Below are 12,275 nucleotides of genomic sequence, written 5' to 3'. Positions count from 1 at the left end.
ACCCCCCCAGCTCACACTGACCCCCCAGCTCAGACTGACCCCCCCAGCTCACACTGACCCCCTCAGCTCACATTGACCCTGAGCCCACACTGACCCCGAGATCAGTCTCCTAGGCTGTTCTGTGCAGCGCTTTGGGACGTCCTCCTGACATGAAAAGCGCTATATCAAATGCAACGATTATTATTATTATTATTATTATTATTATTACCTTCTCTTCCCCTCTAACCCACTCCTCCCTTCCTCCAAACACTCTACTCCTCAAACCCCCCCTCTCACACCCTATATTCCTCACTTCATCCCCCACCCTCTATTAATAATGATAATAATAATAATAATCCTTGCATTTGATATAGTGCTTTTCACGTTGGGAGGACGTCCCAAAGCGCTTCACAGAACACACTGTAAAGTGAATTGACTGTATATTTGTGGGCGAACGCGGCAGCCAATTGAGCACAGCAATGTCCCACAAACAGTCGTAGATTGAAATGACCAATTTATTATTGTTTTTTGTTTTTTTGGAGGGATTATTATTAGGCTCTGTGTGGAGTAAGGAAACTTGCCCAAGGTTTCGCCCTCTGCCTGGAATTGAACTCAGGTCTCTCGCTTGCAAAGCGAGTGCTCTAACCACTGAGCTACAGGACTCCTCTATTCCCCTCTGCCACAAACCCTCCCATCCTCCCTTACCCTTTTTCCCCTGTCACCCACTCACTCTCCACTATCACTCTGAATTCCCGTCCTCCCATCCCAGACTGGAGCTGTGTGTTACCCCACTCTGTGCGGTCTCACACTGACCCCGAGCTCACACTAACTCCGATCTCACACTGACCCCGAGCTCACACTGACCCCGAGCCCACACTGACCCCCCACAGCTCACACTGACCCCCACCCCAAACTGAGCTTGAGCTCACACCAACCCCCCCAGCTCACACTGACCCCCCAGCTTACACTGACCCCCCAGCTCACACTGACCCCGAGCTCAGTCTCCCAGGGCTGAGGCCGGGCTGACTGTCCACCCTGATATTGACCGTAGCACAGATCAGAACGAGTGTTTGTGAGACTGTATTCACTGTGTTTTTATTGCAGATTGCGCTCCAGAAACCCACCATTTCCCTGGAGCCAAATTCCCAGGTGTTCGTGAGAGGGGAAAAGGCTCAGATCTCGTGTTCAGGGAATTATCGCGGCAGCAACTTCTCTTTATACCGAGACGGCGAGTCTATCACATCACAACCAGCTCCAGGGAATAGCAACGCGGCCACGTTCCCCCCATCGGAGATCAGGGCAGGAAATCACTGGTGTAAATATACTAAACTCGTGGGAGGCCGAGAGCTCACATTACCAGAGAGCGAGCGAGTGGCAATCATTGGGTAAGTGCGAGGGTCTGGACTCTCTCACCAATGGTCACTCGCATTCCACTCAGGTCCAATAGAAGCGATCACAGCAAACTCCCTCAACCCCACTCCCCCTTCCTCCTTCCTCTTAATCAATTAAATAATTCCTCTTGTTCCACCGGCTCTGTGACACAAGTCTCTCCCCATTCCTCCTTCCCTGTACACTCTCTATTCATCCCTTCCTCCCTTGTCCCATAACCCTCTTTTCTTCCCCACACAACCTTTATTCCTCCCTCCCTCCCACACTTCCTCCCAATCTTCTATTCCTCTCTCCCACCCCACCCTCTATTCATCCTTCCCTCCCTTCTCCCCTCACCCTCTTCTTCCCCCCACATCCTTTATTCCTCACTCCGTTCCTCTCAAACCCTATATTCCTTACTTCCTCCCTTACCTCCCTTAATAATACCTCCCTTAATAATACCTCCCTCCCTTAATGATCCCTCCAAAACCAAAAACAATAATAAATTGGTCATTTTCAATCTACGACTGTTTGTGGGACATTGCTGTGCGCAATTGTCTGCTGCGTTCGATTCAGTCAATTCAATTTACAGTTTGTTCTGTGAAGCGCTTTGGGACGTCCTCCCGACATGAAAAGCGCTATATCAAATGCAAAGATTATTATTATTATTATTACCTTTCCTTCCCCTCTAAGCCACTCCTCCCTTCCTCCCAACCCTCTCTTCCTCACTCCCTCCCTCTCACACCCTATATTCCTCACTTCATCCCCCACCCTCTATTCCCCTGTGGCACAATCCCTCCCTTCCTCGCTTACCCTTATTCCCCTGTCACCCACTCCCTCTCTTCCTCCCACACTCTCTATTCCCCTCTCCCTCACTCTCTCCACTATCACTCCCACACCCTTTGTTCCTCCATCCTTCCCACGTGCTCTCTTCCACATCCTCACTCCCTCAAATAGCCTCACTCCCTCCCGCACCCACTATTCCCCTCTTCCTCTGTGAAGGTCTGACGTCTTCTTGAATATATTGAATGTATCTTTACTGTCTGATTCCACCACCGCTTCGAGCAGTGAGTCGCACCACCTTATTCCCCTCTGTGTGAAGTCGTTGCTCCTGAATTCTCTGTTTGATCCCCTGATGTGATCTTATACTGTTGTTTATAAAACGTCTGAAGATCACACGAGAGTTTCAGACTGAATTCCCGTCCTCCCGTCCCAGACTGGAGCTGTGTGTTACCCCACTCCACGGCCTCACCGCCATCTTTGTCCACCCCATTCGCAGCCGTCGCTCCCACTCTCTCTGTGTAAAGAAACACTTGCTGGGTTCTGTCCTGAACCTTCCCCTCAACTTCTTACCATTGTCCTGACACCTCCCCAGGCTGGGAAACAAGAAAATGTTTATTTTCACTCTGATCTGAACTGTCTTCATATCACAGAGCGAGCTTTGTGAGATTATATTGACTGTGTTTTAATTCCAGATCCGCTCCAGAAACCCAACATTTCTCTGAAGCCAAATTCCCGGGAGTTTGTGAGAGGGAAAAGCGCTGAGATCTCATGTTCTGGCAATTATGTTAGCAGCAATTTCTCTTTATACAGAGACGGCGAGTTTATCATATCACAAACAACTCCAGAGAATAACAAGACAGCAATGTTCACCATATCCGAGATCAGTGCAGGAAACTACACCTGTAACTATACTACTGTTATAGACGGCCGAGATTTCACATCACCGGAGAGCGAGCGATTGGGAATCTCTGTGTCGGGTAAGACCTGAGTAACCTGTTTGTGTTTTGACCATTTACAGCAGCTCCTGTTATAACCACTCTTTACACCATCGATCATATTTCCATGTTATCTGCTAGTGATGGCTGGAGTGTTTGATCCCGGGAGGAAACCCATCCCTGCGGTAAAAAAATTTCCAAACCCGAATTCCCGAGTGATCCCCACACGGCACGTCTGGGGTGGAAACTCTCTCCTTTTCCCAGTGGGAGAGACGCTCTTGCTGTTCTAATCATCACCACTTTAAGGTGTATTGTATTGTTCCCTGAGACAAGCTTTGGCCAACCCAGATCCTGCTGTTACATAACATCTGATATTTAACCATCTAATCCACACTGCTTGTCATTGACTGCAATCGGGTACACAACCCCTTCTTGTCCAGCGAGGACCACCAAAAATGCGCACACTATTGGGGTATTCTTGGGAACTGAGGTGGAAGAATTGCGCTTCCAGTGATCGATCTGTTCCTCAACCTCTTGCCGATGAGCACCAGGCTGGGCCGTGCTGTCATAACCTGAGCCCTGGAATACTGCAGACCCGGACTGGAGACCACCATCAAGGTTACACTTGAATCCGGTCTTCCACAGTTTGGCAGGTGACCAGCGCATCCTCAAAGAGACCCTGCTAAGCTCCCGCTCCACAGGGTCAGGGGGCGAGAGGCTTGCCTCATGAGCACAGACTAGGAAAACATGAGCTATTTTCATTGGAACAGAGAAAACATGACTTTCTATCGCACTTTCACATCAAGGGAGATAAAACCTAAGTGACGTCTTTACAATGATGAGTTTCTCCCCCATATTAGCTCTTCAAAGTCGAGAAATTACTATCTGTGCATTTTCCCTCTAGGAACCTGGACCGGGATGCACACTGCAGTACTGGTTGCGGGAATTGTCACTGCGTTAGCGATCATTGTGTTTATACTGGGATTCTGTCTGTACAAGAGACGTAAGTGGCCATGAATGTCATTGAATATAGCGTATAATTGTTGGGAATAAAGTAAGAGCCAGCAGTGGAGGTAACCACTGTGTCTTGCTGCCCTTCTATGTTAATGTTAATCGCTCTGGGACGCTACCTTGTTTGAGGGGACGCTATATAAATACAAGTTGGTGTTGATGTTGTTCTTGTCAATATGCAGATAGGAAACTGATAACAGAGATACGAAACCAATACTCAGTGTTTAACAACTTGCACATTACCAGGAGACAACAGGCAGCATCGCGCTTGCTGAGTCAGACAGACATGTCTGTGTTTATGTTAACACCATAGACAATGTACAGTATTAGACTGGACTTAGAGCTCGTGACACTATTGAGGTGCATAGGCTGTAGAGAAGCATCCTTTGGGATTCAAAGCATTGTAAGTAACAGATCGCAGGTGTAGAAACTTCTGCAGGTCACAGTGTTGGTTTAATGTTGAAGTCGTGAGTCTGTAACACCGGTGAGACCGTTAAACCGCGTTCCCATCTGCCAGTTCACGGGGAAGTTAAAGATCCTATGGCGCTATTCGAAAAGAGAAGGGAGTTTCTGTCTCCTGATGTCCTGGTCAAAAATCCATCGAATAAAATTGGTCACCTGCTCCATGAGGAGTGGGACATGTTTGCTTGCTCCATGTTTGCGGGACACAGATGCGTGCGGTTGGCTGCTGCAGTACGTTCCGAAAATGCACAGTCACTACACTTTCTGTATATCCTATCAAGCTCATTGAGACACCTCAACAAGTCGATAAGAGGCAGGTGGCAAGGAGTCCTGTAGCTCAGTGGTTAGAGGACTCACTTCGGAAGCGAGAGACCTGGGTTCATTGTTTTTTTGTTTGTAAGCAGCCCACAATGTTGGGCAAGTTTCCTTACTCCACACGCCTCTGTTTACTGAGCAGTCAGCAGGAACCCGGTTGTTAGTCGATTGGATTATTGATTTTCCGGGGGTATTAATTCCTTCAAAAAAAAAATTAAATTGGTGACTCCATCCACAGCTGCTTGTGGGGCACTGCCGCGTTTCGCCCAATATGTACAGTTAATTCACTTTACAGTATAATCTGAAGTGCTTTGAGATGTCTTGAAGTCATGATAAGGCGCTATTCAATTGCAAGAATTACTATTTTATCAGGCGCTCTATTTTATGGAAGGATTTTTATTGTTATTTTACTTTGGTCAAAGCCAATGCAAGCGGGAATATCCATCTACAATCTGAGCAGATGTCGTTCCTGTTACGTTCTGTACCAAAAAGTAAGTCAAATTCCACAACCGTCAGCAGATTGTTTCACAACAAAACATAATAAAACATAATATAGCGAATACATTAAACTATAACAACGATTTATGTTGAGTATGACACTGAATAGCGATGATAATGTTAGACAGGATTGAAGAGATAGGTGTTGAGGTGTGAGAGAGGGAGTGAGGGGTAAACCAGAGGGAATTTGGGATTGATTTCCAGAGAGTGGGAGTGGAGTGTCTGAAAGGTCGTCCAAAAATGCCATCAGGGGAGAGTAAACAGCTCTTGGCCACGACTGCCTCTGAAGGGCTTTGACGCTGGATGAAAGGGAAGAATTATTATTAATAAAACCACAACTACACACAACCGGTACTGAAGAATTTTAACATTTATTACATTTTGTACTTACAGGTAAACAGAAGAGTCCAATGTAAGAACATTTTTGCTCTAATCCCATTCGCGGCTGTCTCCCCATCGTGTCTGTGCTGGTGCTCTCTCCCCCACTGGAGCTCTCTACTCTAATCTCTCCCCAAACCCCCCCCCCCCAACACACACACGCTCCCCCCCACCCCACCCCCCGCACAAACACTCCGCCACATACCCACACTCCCCCACAAATCCATCCTCCCCCACTGACACTCTCCCCATAGTCACACATTACCCCTCACTCTACCCTTCCACACACCCTCCCCCCCCACACGCAATCTACCCCCACACAGTCTCCCCCCACAAACAGCCTCCCACATACACACCCTCCCACAAAACATAACCTCCACCACCCCACCCCTCCCACACACACCCTCCTCCCACACACAGCCTCCCCTCCACATAGCTCACCCAAACACAAGCACCTTCCCCCATACACTCACCTCCTACACACTTATCCACACATACCCTCCCACACACCCAACCTCCCCCCACACACTCTTGCCCCATTAACATCCGCATACGCACCCTCCCTCCACACACACCCTCCTCCCACGCGCACACCCTCCCCCCACCCACATAAGCTCCCACAGATACACCCTCCCACACACATACGCTTGACCACACACACCCTCCCCCCACCCACACACAGCCTCCCCACACACTACCCTCACTCCACACACACCCTTCCCCCAAGCACACACCCTCCCCAAACTAAGACACCCTCCCACACACACATACCGTTCTACACACCCACCCTCCCCACCACACACTCTCCCCACCGCACACAGCCTCCCCAAACACTCCCCCTCTCCCCCACACACATCCGAACTCCACACACATTTTCCCCCACATACCCTTCCCCCCACCTCACAACCCCCCCACCAAACAGCCCGCGCCCCCACACATGCACACATTCACACCGCACACTCACACTTCCCACAGTTACACCATCCCCGCCACACACAAGCTTCCCCCACCCACCCACACACCCACCCATAACCCCACAAACACCCCCCCACACACACACACCCACACCCCAACACACCCATCCATCCACCCACACACACACCCCACCCCCACACCCACACACCTACACCCCCACACACCACCCACACACACACACCCACACGCCCACCCACACACACCCACCCACCCCCACACACACACCCAAACGCCCACCCACCCACACCCGCACCCCCACACACCCACCCACACCCCCCACACCCACCCACACCCCCACCCCCCGCGCACACACACACACACCCACCCCCGCATACACACCCGCACCCCCACACACACCCACACGCCCACCCACCCACACCCGCACCCCTACACACCCACCCACCCCCACACATACACACACACACCCACACACCCACATACACCCCCACATACCTGCTGTCCAGCTTTACTGTCTCCAAACCAGTCTCGGGCTCTGCCGTCTAAACCGCTTTTGTGATCACCATCAAACTCCGCGCGGCTTCTCTCACTCCGGTACCAAAGACAGCGATAGCGCAGAAGTCGGTCTATTAACCCCTCGTTTCTGTCCCATTCCTTCAACAGTATTCGTGTCAGTGCCGCTCTTTACCCTCAGACCAGAGTCAGAAGTTGTTGTGTATCGCTGTGACAGCCCTGGTCTGAGCTCTGTGGCGCTGCTCAGTAAAACAGCGGAGAATTCACCGCTCTCCTCTCTCTTTGCTTCTCTTTCAGGGCCGTACCCGCAGGAGGCGACCCCCAAAGCAGCACCGACACATGTGAGTGATATCTTCCCCGGGATTGAGCCCAGAGGGAAAGGAGTCGGTCACCAACAGCGCTGCACAGCCGTGTGCCCGACCCCCACACCAACCCATCGCCTTCTCATGGGCCTCCCCCGAACCACAGGCTTTGCTCTCTTGGCCTCTCTCTCTCTCTCTCTCTGGCTCGCCCCTTCTCTCTCAGTCTGTCTGTCTGTCTGTCTGTCTGTCTGGGAGTGACTGTCTGTCTGCCTTTCTGCCAGTCTGACTGTATGCTTGTCTGCGTGTCTGACTGCGTGTCTGTCCCTGGGTCTGTCTGTAAATCACGTCTCTGAACTTAAGCTGCTTCATGTGTTCTGTCCTTCAGATGCGATGTTAAACTAATGTTCCATCGGTCTGTTCAGGTGCAATAAATATCCCTCGACAAAATTCAAAGAGAGAAATTAATATTTCCCAGTGAGCTCCTCGACAATCCCCCGAATAATGTGGGTCGGTAACTCCATGTCTGTTTGTGGGACACTGCTGTGTGCAAACTGGATGTTGTGACTCGCTCAAAAACACAGTGTTTCCACTATACAGTGTACTTTGTTAAGCGTCTCGACCAGGTGTTACTTCAAACGCAGGGATGATTAATATATTCCTGTTTCACTCATAATCCTGAGTGTCATCATCATTAATTATTATAAACTTAATTATTAATAACATTGAAAATAATATTAAATAATGTCGATTGCTACTGAAATGTGCTGCTGTTAAATCCCGTTTCTGTTTGTTTCAGATGCGACGGTGAGAATTCCTCCACGAGCGGTGCGTCCAGAGGTGAGTACAACAACAACAACAAGATTTCATTTATAGACCACCTTTCATGTTGGGAGGACGTCCCAAGGCGCTAAACAGTTGGGTCAGGACCCGAGCAGGGGGGAAATGGTCAGGGTGAGGGGAGGGAAGGGAGGGAGCGAGGAGGAGGGAAATGGTCAGGGTGAGGGGAGGGAAGGGAGGGAGCGAGGAAGGGGGAAATGGTCAGGGTGAGGGGAGGGAAGGGAGGGAGCGAGGAGGGGAGAAATGCTCAGGGTCAGGGTGAGGGGAGGGAAGGGAGGGAGCGAGGAGGGGGTAGAGAGTCGAGAGGGGAGCTGAAGGCTGAAGGTCAAAGAGAAAGGTCTGGAGACCGGCCTTGATGGAGGAAAGGGAGGAAGCGGCGAAGGCACTGTGGGATAGAGTTCCAGAGCCTCGGGGCTGAGAGGCTGAAGGCTCGGCCACCGATGGTAGGGGCGGGGGATGTGGAGCAGACCGGAGCCAGAGGAACGGAGGGTACAGGCAGGTAGGTAGGGGGATAGTAGGTCGGAGAGGTAGGAGGGGGCGTGGCCGTGAATGGCCTTGCAGGCGAGGATGAGGATCTTGAATTCGATCCTCTGGGGGATGGGGAGCCATTGGAGGCGAGCGAGGGTGAGGGTGGGAGTGAGGGTGAGAGCGAGGGTGAGGGTGAGGGCGAGGGTGGGAGTGATGTGGTCGCGGTGTCTGGTGCGGGACAGTACATGAGCTGCAGAGTTCTGAATGACCTGCAGTGTGGAGGGAGGTACCGGGAAAGCTGACGAGGAGAGAGTTCCCATAGTCCAGCCTTGAGGTGACAAATGCGTGGACCAGAGTTTCAGCCGCGTGAGGGGTGAGGTAGTGCCGTAGTCTGGCGATGTGTCGGAGGTGATGGAAGGCGGTGCCAGTTGTGGCGCGGATGTGGGGAAGAAAGGACAGCTCAGGGTCGAACAGAACGACGAGGTTCCTGATGGCTTTGAGAGGTGGAGAGTGCAGCCTTGGATGCTGATACTGTCAGCGCCTGAGTAGGGACAGGATCATTGATTCAGCCCCGGCTCAGGCCCTCGGTCAGCCCGGCTCAAACCCTGTATCAGCCCGGCTCAGACTCTGTGTATCAGCCCGGCTCAGACCCTGTGTCAGCCCGTCTCAGACCCTGTGTCAGCCCGGCTCAGTCCCTGTGTCAGCCCGGCTTAGGCCCTGTGTCAGCCCGGCTCAGGCCCTGTGTCAGCCCGGCTCAGGCCCTGTGTCAGTCCGGCTCAGGCCCTGTGTCAGCCCGGCTCAGTGCAGCGCGGCTCAAGCCCTGTGCGTCGTGTGGCTTTTCTCAGGGCTCTGCGCTTGGTCTATTTATATGTGCGTGTTTCTCTGTGTTTGTGTGTGGGGGGGAGGAGGAGGCGGGGGTCGGGGGGGAGGAGGCGAGGGTCGGGGCGGCGGGGTTTGGGGGGTGGTGGAGGATGTCTGTGTGGTTCTGTGTGTGTGGGTGTATGTGTATATGTGTGTCTGTGTCTTCAGGTGTTTGCTTATGTGTGTGTGTCTGTGTATGTGTAGGGTGGGGGTTTTGTCTGTGTAGGTGTCTGCATGTGATGTGTGTATGTTTATGTCTCTCTGTTTGTGTCTTTATGTATTTGCTTATCTGTGTGGGTGTTTGTGTGTGTGCGTGTATGTGTGTGTATGTATGTTTGCTTGCTTATGTGTGTCTGTGTGTGTATACGACTTACATTTGTGTAGTATCTTTCATATCAGGAGGATCTCCCAAAATGCAAGTTTATTATCATTATTATTGGTTATAATTAACTTATCGGGCGATTTATCGGTGATCAATTCATGTGTTTCACCTTCAGGTATGTTAATACCCACAGTAATCATGGGGGAGGGATGGAGAACCACACACATATGGGTTGCATTCCCCAGCTGAGAGGGTGGTGGTGGAGGGGGTGGGGAGTGTGTGTGGTCGGAGTGCGGGTGTGTGGTGGGGGTGGGAGAGAGAGACACACACACACACACAAAAGAGCTGTGGGTTGCGGTCTCCCGTGTGTTTGGGGGAGACAGGAACACACACCCACAGACACATAACGGAGCTGTGGCTCGGGGTCTCACCACGGAGCCAATAGCTAGAAAGTTGGAGGTAGGTCATGTTTCCCCATGATCCCCAGCAAATGTGCTGATTGTTGGCCTGTTTGCAGGACGCTGACATCCACTACGCCTGTCTGGCATTAGGGAACCGGAGTGAGAATCGCTGCCAAACCGGTGAGGACAATGATCCAGTCTATGCCACAGTCAGAATGTAGCGCGGAGGCCGGTGGCCATGAACTGCTCTCTCTCTTCTCTACGTCTCCCCATCGTCACCTGTGGTCAATACCAGCTTCAGTGTGATCTCAATACCCCTCTCGCATCACCTGTCACTCTAATACAGAGAGAGAGTGTGACAGAAAGTAAAAAAGAATGGGTCAGAGAGAGAGAGAGCGACTGAGACAGAGAAAGCGACTGAGTGAGAGTGAGAGAGAGAAAGAGAGAAAGACTGAGCGAGTGAGTCAGCGAGAGAAAGACTAAGTAAGTGAGAGAACTGAGTGAGAGAGACACTGAGTGAGAGAAAAGAGTGAGAGACTCGGACAGAGAGCCTGAGTAAGAGAGAGTGAGAGAGATTAATAATAATAATAATGATGCTTGCATGTGATACAGCGTAAAATGCAGCAGCCAATTGCGCACAGCAGCGTCCCACAAGCAGTTGTGGACTAAAGGGACCAATTTATCATTATCGTTGTATTTTTTGAAGGAATTATTACCTCCGATAAAGCGATCTGCCAATTGAGTAACAACTGGGTTCATACTTCCTGCTATGCAAACAGACATGTGGGGTAAGGTAACTTGCCCACCATTTCGCTCTGTCGTGCATTGAACAACAAGATTACACTTGAATAGCGCCTTTGACGTCGGGAGGATGTTCCAAGGCGCTGGAATCCAGATTGAATCAGAAGGAAGGCAAATATAGAGACTGGTTGTGAGTGAGAGACAAAGAGCGGCGCTGAGAGAGAGTGAGTGTTGGAACCAGACATGTATTGCCTGATTTACAGGGTGGTCCAACAGGGCAGCCATGAGAGAGAGTGGTTGAAAGACAGTGATAGAGTGATTGACAGAGAGAATGTCAGGGAGATGGCGAGTGAGCATAGTGAGGTGATAGGGAGAGAGTGTGAGAAGGGAGAGAGAGTGGGGGCGGGAGTGAGAGAGTAATTGAGAGAGAGGGGATGAGAGTGATTGTGAGAGGAGGAGAGAGATAGTGTGTGATTGGAAGGTAAGAGAGGGTGGTGGGAGAGGGAGAAAGAAATTGAAAGAAAGAATTAGTCACAGAGGGGTCGGAGAGAAAGAGATTGAGAGGGGCAGAGAGTGTGATTGAGAGAGATTGTGTGGAAAATTGGGGATTAACTCCTGGAGTCCTGTAGCTCAGTGGTTAGAGCACTCGCTTTGCAAGTGAGAGACCTGAGTTCAATTCCAGGCAGGTCAGGGCCAAACCTTGGGCAACTTTGCTTACTCCACACACCTAATAATAATCCCTCCAAAACCAAAAACAATCATAAAAATTGGTCATTTTCAATCCACAACTGTTTGTGGGACATTGCTGTGCGCAATTGGCTGCCGCGTTCGCCCACAAATATACAGTCAAGTTACTTTACAGTGTGTTCTGTGAAGCGCTTTGGGACGTCCTTCCGACGTGAAAAGAGCTATATCAAATGCAAGGATTATTATTATTAAGAGCAAAGAAAAGAAACGGAGGGAAGGTGTGAGAACAGAAAGAAGAAAAATGAGTGAGATGGGAGAAAGAGTGTGGTATGTGGGAAACAGGGTAACTAAAAGAGGGAGAAAGAGGGGAAGAGACTGACAGGGAAAATGGGAGATTGTATGAGAGGGGAGATAGAATTTGAGGGGTGAGAGAGTATGTGATAAAGAGAGACAGAGTTTGATAGCTGAGAAAGTGTATTTG

At 50.6% G+C, this 12,275-nt stretch overlaps 1 long non-coding RNA gene across 1 annotated transcript; it reads left to right on the top strand.

The window, feature by feature from the left end:
• The first annotated feature begins 4,023 nt into the window (after window positions 1-4,023).
• LOC103173491 lies at window positions 4,024-7,534 on the top strand. Its single transcript, XR_006085899.1, has 3 exons — window positions 4,024-4,068; window positions 5,745-5,763; window positions 7,473-7,534. It is a non-coding gene; the product is annotated as an uncharacterized LOC103173491 (long non-coding RNA).
• Window positions 7,535-12,275: the final 4,741 nt, after the last annotated feature.

This window comes from Callorhinchus milii, unplaced genomic scaffold, assembly GCF_018977255.1.
Source record: "Callorhinchus milii isolate IMCB2004 unplaced genomic scaffold, IMCB_Cmil_1.0 Scaffold38, whole genome shotgun sequence".
NCBI lineage: Eukaryota > Metazoa > Chordata > Chondrichthyes > Chimaeriformes > Callorhinchidae > Callorhinchus > Callorhinchus milii.
The sequence above is the reverse complement of the archived record's forward strand: the minus strand, read 5'-3'. Positions and strand labels throughout refer to the sequence as shown.